The sequence below is a fragment of the Musa acuminata genome, chromosome BXJ1-9 (assembly GCF_036884655.1).
Source record: "Musa acuminata AAA Group cultivar baxijiao chromosome BXJ1-9, Cavendish_Baxijiao_AAA, whole genome shotgun sequence".
Taxonomy (NCBI): Eukaryota; Viridiplantae; Streptophyta; class Magnoliopsida; order Zingiberales; family Musaceae; genus Musa; species Musa acuminata.
This window is the reverse complement of record NC_088335.1, coordinates 20,800,001-20,808,154: the sequence shown is the minus strand read 5'-3', so window position 1 is coordinate 20,808,154 and position 8,154 is coordinate 20,800,001.

Here is an 8,154-nt window from a genome sequence, read left to right as displayed (position 1 = left end):
GATAACTAATTGATGATAGAGTTTAAACTAAACTCCCCCTATTAATATGCCATATTGAAATAAGGTATTATTCAAATAAATGGTAACCTACTAATCTAAGTTGAAATGATTTTAATCATGAATCACATCATCATATACAAAATTTCATACATTGTGCATCATCATTTATGTATATTGCATCCTACCAAACCATTACAAATTATCATGGTATCAAAATATCAAAGTATATTGCATCCAACCATGCATGATCATCATAACTTCTCATTGTATGTATCATCATAATATCATGAGTATTTCATGTATAATTTCATATCATCATCATAACTTCTCCCCCTTTATCATCAATAAAAATTAACATGCAAGCTAGTAAGATAGCAAGTTTTGAACATGCAAGCTAGCAAGTTTTTGAAATATAAAAATTAACAAAATTTTTGCTTCTCTTGAGATGTATAAGATAGCATGTTTGTTTTTCTTTGCGATATTCAAGCTAGCAAGTTTTTGAAAAAAAATGTAAAATAGTAAATAGGAAGTTTTATATCATTTTAGAATATGCAAGCTAGCAAGTTTTAGATATATACAAATTTAGCAATTCTTTACTTCTTGAGATGGGAAAGATAGCACTTTTGCTTCTCTTGAGATTGCAAGCTAGCAATTCTTGTTTCTCTTTTGAGATAAGTTTACAAGTTTTGCTTCTTGAGATAGGCATCATAGTAATTTTTTGCTTCCTTTTGTAATGTGCAAGCTAGCAATTTTTCTTTTCTTTATAATGTGCAAGCTAGCAAGACATTTCTCCCCCTTTGTTATTGTCAAAGAGAAGGGAAGAATACAATAGTATAATTTTTCTCTTTTTTTTACATCAGTGATTCAATCATATCATAAGATATACAAATCATAAATACAAGGCAATTGTACATAATAAAATTTAAGTCATAAATATCAAGAAGTTAAGTGACATATCATGGTTAATTTGAATATATCTCTTCTTTATAGAAAGAAAAAATCTCGATTCATAGAAAACTTTCAAGTTATAATCAAAAGAAAAATCATGATTCATTTGGATAATTTCCCTTTTTAGTAAATGACAAAGAGAAACATAAGAGATTAAATAAGATATCTTGATTCATAAGAAAAAAGAAACTTCTCTATTGAGAAATCAAGATCATGATTAGGATAAAAACTTCTCTATAGCAAAAAGAAACCTAGGAGAACTTGATTCATGTATAAGAAATCTCAAGTCATCAAAATCGAAAATCAATATCATGATCCAAAAAATTTATAAGAAAAATTTTTGCATTTGGGAGATTTAACATGCCTAGGTTTGACATTCAAGTTAGCAATTTTGGTTCTCTTGATATGCTAGCAATTTTCTTTCTCTCCTTTGTGATTGTAAACAAGAAAGAAGAAGAGTGGAAGAATACAATAGTATAATTTTTTTTTTTACATCAATGCTCCACTCATAACATAAGGTTTACAATCATTAATACAAAGGAATTATACATAATAAAAATCATGTCATGAAAGATAATATTAAATATTATATGAATACTAAAAGACATGATTTATTTTGACAAATCTCCTCTTAAATAATCAAAAAAAATCTTAGGAGATCAAGTAAAAAAAGATCTTCAAAAGAAATTTTAAGTCATGAATTCTGAAAAATCAAGAGAAAAATCATAATTTATTTAGATAAATATTCTTTTTAATAAAATGCAAGAATCATACAAGAAGAAAGAGTAAGGGGTCTTGATTCATATAAAGAAAATATCAAGTTATAATTTCAAGAATTCAAGATCATGATATAGATAAAACTCATTCAAATTCAAATCATCAAATTATCAAAATCACTTTCAAGAGATTCAAAATGACATAAATAGATTCATTAATTTCTCATTGAAAACTCGATAAGATTTTAGGGATAGAGACATTTTCAAGAATAATGCATTCCCCTTTTTTATGTATTTCAATTTATATGATTTATTTTATATAAGCATGTTCAATTTTCTTTTATGTCAAATTCATGCATCATCATTTAAAACCGAAAAACAGAATATCATTACAAAAATTATCGCAAATACAAGCATGCCCTTGTATAACACATTAAATAATAAAGCATCTTCAATCAAAATCAATTTGTTTCGGCTAGTGAGCTTTGAAAAATGTGTTGGATCTCTGATCATAAGCCTTGAGTATCCACTATCAAAATATCATTTTTGCTCCTAGCTTTCGATTTTAGAGATATCTATAAGAAGAGTGAGTTTGTTCTAGGTACCCATTTAGCTTTGGGTCCCTCATAGTTTGATCTATCATTCTTAGCTTTTGGCATTAAGTTATTCATAGTTTCTTTAGGAACCCAAACTAATTTATGTGAGCCATACTTTTTAAATTGGCATTTACATGCAAAATAACCATGTCTACCATAAAAATTACACTTAACCTTATGGGTAATATACAATGTGAGTCCTTTAATGAAGATAGTTGACTTTTTTTTAGTGTTACTCATAAAGTCAATTCCTTCTTTTCTACGAACATGACCCTTATTGACAAGAATCATATTTAATGATTTGCTACTAATTTTAATTTTTTCTAAAGTTTATTGTAATACTATATTTCTTTCTTAAGCAAGTCTAATTCTTCACACTTAATGCAAGGGGTTAATAAGTATTCATCATACTTATTTTTAAAATTTTTAAATTCATTAGAGAGAGAAGTATGTTTCTTTTTTAATAATTTATATTTTCTAGCAACTAAATTATATTCATCAAACAAATCATGCAAGGCATTAAGTAATTCATCGTATGGTAAATATGATTCGTTTGAGTCACCTTATCGTTGAGAGTCATTAAGGCGTAGTTTGCCACTTTGCCTTTGTTGGTTTGCTCATTTTCGGATGTACTCGATTCATCCCATGTCACCTTGAATGCTTTCTTCTTCTATGATAGGTTCTTCAATTTATAATAAGTTATCATATCATTTTTTAAGTTCATTTTTAGAATTAGACTTTTCCATGAACTTTTAATTTTTTTTGTCAAAAGTTCAATGTCATCGTCACTTGAGCTTTCGCTTGAGTAGTCTTCTATTGTTCGAAGTACCAAATCCTTCCAGTTCTTTGGAAAGTAGTTCTCGTGTTCATCATATTCCATATAAGTCATTTCATATGTCATTAAAGACCCGATAAATTCTTTATGTGAAAAATTGTTTAGGTACTTTGCTTCTTATATTGCAATTACTTTTGGATCCCAACTTTTTGGAATGGATCTTAGAATCTTGTTTACAAGTTTAAGATTAGAAAAATATTTACTAAGAGCTTTCAAACTATTGATGACATCCGTAAAACAAGTGTACATATCAACTTTAGTTTCGCTTGGCTTCATTCGAAACAATTCAAAACTATGTATCAAAAGATTGACTTTAGACTCCTTAACTCTACTTGTGTCTTTATATGTGATTTCGAGTATATGTCAAATATCATATGTAGTTTCATATATAGAAACCCAATTAAATTTATTTTTATTTAGAGCACAAAACAAAGTGTTCATCGCTTTAGCATTTAAAGAAAAAGCTTTCTTCTCCAAATCATTTCATTCGTTCATTGGATTAGAAAACTTTTGAAAATCACTTTTGATAATATTTCATAAATTTAAATCCATAGAAAGCAAGAAAACTTTCATTCGAGTTTTTTAATAAGTGTAGTCCGTCTTATTGAACATATGAGGAAGAATGATAGAGTAACTCTTTAGATTGCCAGAAAAAGCTATCTCTCTTAAGTGTTAAACCAACGAAGAGAAACATGACTCCAATACCAATTATCAGAATCGAAATAGGCACTAAGAGGGGGGGGAGGGGGTAAATTAGTGCTTCTAAGAAAACGGTATTAATTCAAAAATATCAAACGATAAAACCATATTAGAAATGCATTTGACCTTAAAGAAAGTGTGAAATGAAGTGAGTAGCCAAATCAGTAAGCAATATACAGGAAAAAAGAAAAGAAGAGAAGGCACACTAATTTTATAGCGGTTTGGTTATCGTGACCTACATCCACTCCCGATTCCTCCTTCGTTGAGGCCACTGACTTCCACTAACTGATATTCTTTTAATGGGCAAATATCAACTATCCTTTTACACCCCTTTTCTCATTTTCACGGGATTAGGAGATAACCTTTACAACCACTCGTCCCTCTCTTAAATTTAACCCAACACTTAGAGCTTAAGAGGAATTATCAAAATATTACAATAGTGTTTTCCTTCTTTTTTGTTCTCAGTTCTTATGTTGACCGACGGGATGAGAGGGGTATTTATAAGTCCCAAATGGATTCAAATTTGGAGCCAAAATGATCTTATAAGTACCCTCAAAGCACCATTGTCCTCAACAAACGTCACATCAACCATTACAACCTCACTAAAGAACTCATAGTAAAAATAGCACTCTAGCTAGTGTGCAATAATACAAGCAAAATGGCATACTTCAAGACCTACGGAGCCTCTAAGCATACCTTCTAGGAGGATAAATGATAAAGATAATATTAGCACCCTCTAACTTCCTCCACTAATGTAGACTAACAAATAATAAAGGTATAGGAACCAATAATCATTAAGGACATCACGCCTCAATTTCTTTAGATACCTCTTGGCTGACATTTTGAGCCATGCATATGCATTAATGACTAACAGCAAGTCGCTCTCATTAAAGCCTTTACTATTTATAGTAAAGGGGCCTTGGCTAATACATAACTAGGTCGCTCGGTGCTCAGGTCTAAAAGCCACGCCCCTGGCCAAGTTGGGGGGTCAGGCAGGTAATAGCTTCTCTACTCTCTACTCTCTCATTTACATAGCTCATACTATTGTCCTTCCCCCTCTCCACTTTGTGCTGACTTAAGAATCGAAGGGGCCAAGCTGGAAAGCTCTCAGTGTAAACATGTTGTGTAGGACTATCGACGACCAGGAGATGACCTCGCTGCCAGAAGATGACTCGTAGTATGGGAGACCCATGTTCCTCTACTCAGCCTCACCGCTCCAAGGCTAGATCACCTCTGGCAAACCATCCCCCTAGCAGACCCATCATGTTAGCTCTCCACATCAATGAGAAGGAGATAGAAGAATAAGCTTGCACATTCGATAGTGAACCAATCAAGCCGACTCATCAATCGATGATATTTGTGGTTCTATCTGATGGGGATATAAACAGGAATATCCTTTGTATATGAACAAATACTAGAAGACCATAATACGCAGCGGAATAAAATGGAAACATAATCAAACAGAACACCAAGATATACGTGGAAAACCCCTTCAATGTGAAGGGTAAAAACCACGGGGCAAACTAGAGATAATCCACTATGAGAATAATGAATATACAAATCTCAATCTCTTGCCCAAAACCCTAGCAACAACCACAAGAGAATAACTGGGATACAAGGATCACGTCACTGCCCACAATATCTAAAACCTCCCAAGTAATCACAGCAAGAGCCTACTGTAGATTTGATCTAACCTGAGATGAGAACACTACTAGATTATTGTGAACAGTCTATCTGCGTTGTCCTTGTCTTCTTCCCTTTCTTTCTCTTCCTTTTCTGCCTTATTCTCCTTCTTCTCTTTGGAATCTCGTGGCTATATAGATCACCACGTTGCTGCCCTTTTTATAGCCTTTTTCTACCTCTAAAACGCAGCCACCACACCCCCCTAATCTTAATTAGGGTTAGGTTAAGAGGGGGTGTGGGCTGTGGGCTGATAAAGCCCACATGGGCTGAATATAGGCCATCAGCCCAACAACCTCCCCCTTCAGCCCATAAGGGAGGCTGTCCCATGACTCCTCAATGTGAAGTCATGCCGACCAACTATCGGCATATCTCCTGTCTTTCTTTTGGTAAGGTCTTCATCAACATATCTGCTCCGTTGTCATCTGTATGAATTTTCTGAAGCTGCAACTGCTTCTCTTCAAATACATTTCGAATCCAGTGGTATCTGACATCTATATGCTTTGACTTGGAATGAAACATTGGGTTCTTACACAAATGGATGACACTCTAGCTGTCACAATGCACCACATAATTTTCCTGTTTCAGCCCCAATTCTTGTAAGAATTCTTTCATCCATAACATTTCTTTGCATACCTCTGTAGCAGCAATATATTCTGCTTCTGTGGTAGAGAGAGCAATACACCTTTGTAACCTGGATTGCCATGACATAGCTCCCCCTGCAAAAGTAAGTACATAACCTGAAGTAGACTTCCTCGTATCTATATCTCTTGCCATCCAGCTTGGACCTCTCATTATCTGGAACATGTGCAAATGCACGACAACCAAACACTCTCAAATGCCTGTAGGGAACATCTTTCCCTGACCATACATGCTCTGCAACATCACCATCTAGGGTTGTACATGGTGATAAGTTGATCACATCAACTGCAGTCCTCAAAGCCTCATCCCAAAACCTTTTGGGTAGCCTGGCCTGTGAAAGCATATATTTGATCTTTTCCATGATGGTGCGGTTCATCCTCTCTGCAATTGCATTATGCTGAGGTGTACCAGGAACTATCATCTCATGTTGGATCCCATGTGACCTGCAATAGTCATTAAACAATCCCGTATACTCACCACCATTATCTGATCTTATGCATTTCAATTTCCTTTTTGTCTCCCTTTCAACCCTGGCATGAAACTCTTTGAAGACATTAATAACCTGATCTTTGGTCTTCAAAGCATAAGCCCAAACTTTCCTGGAAAAATCATCTATAAAAGTGACAAAATAAAGTGCACCACTTATACCAAGAACATCAACAGATCCACCAGGAGTTTTTGTCCTCAAAGGACCACATACATCTGTATAAACACGGTCTAAGGCATGCATTTTTCTAGACAAAGCAGCACTAGCAAATGAAACTCTATGTTGTTTACCAGCCAAACAATCAATACAAGGGTTCAGATGTATACCTTTGAGATCTGGTAATACCTCTCTCTTGGAAAGAGCTTGCAGCCCCTTCTCGCTCATGTGTCCCAATCGCCTATGCCACAACTTCATACTGAAGTCTTTCTCTGTAGCATTTAACTGCTCGCCATAAGCTTTAGCCTGCAACCTGTACAAAGTATGAAATTTCTTTCCACTAGCTATAACAAGAGAACCCTTACTGAGCTTCCATTGCCCTCTGTGAAATCTGCTTTCATACTCTTTATCATCTAGTCTTCCAACTGAAATTAAATTCAGCCTCAAGTCAACCACATGCCTCACATCCTTAAGTACCAACTTGCAGCCAAGGTTGGTCTTTAAATGGATATCACCCATGCTAATGATGTCTGCTGTGCCATAGTTGCCCATCTTGACAACACCAAAGTTTCCAGACCTGTATGTAGCAAAAAACTCTCTCCGAGGTGTAGTATGATAAGAAGCACCTGTGTCAATCACCCACTCAAGATCCTGACACACACAAGAAAAAATATCATCAGAAGGAGACAAAATCAAATAATCACCACCCTGCACTGTAGTTGTAGTATTATCCTTTGACTCCGTAGACTCCACTTCTTTTCCCGTTTTCTTGTTCTTCTTAGGTTGCTTACATTGGTTCTTATAATGTCCTTTCTCACCACAGTTATAGCAAACAATATCTTTTCTTGATCTTGACTTGCTCCTACCCATACGTGAACTGCTTCTAGACTTTGACCTTCCTCTATTCTCTGAGATAAGTGCCTGTGAATCATTCTGAGATGTTGCCGAACTCTTTCTTCTCAACTCCTCATTCAACAAACTGTTTGTTACTTGACTCATATTGACAATACCATCTGACGCAGAATTACTAAGGGAAACCACTAGTGTCTCCCAACTTTCTGGTAATGAACTGAGAAGTAACAATGCCTGCAACTCATCATCAAGAGACATTCTCATAGAGGATAACTGGTTAGTAATACTCTGCATTTCATTCAAATGCTCAGCAATAGAAGCACCCTTTCTATATTTTAGGTTCACAAGTTTTCTGATCAAAAAAGCTTTGTTGCCAGCTGTTTTTCTTTCATAGAGACTTTCCAATTTTTTCCAAAGAGAATATGCAGAAATTTCAGTAGAAACATAGTGAAAGACACTATCATCAAGCCACTGTCTAATAAACCCAATTGTTTTTCGATCTAACCTCTTCCACTCATCATCTGTCATAGTTGTAGGTTTTGC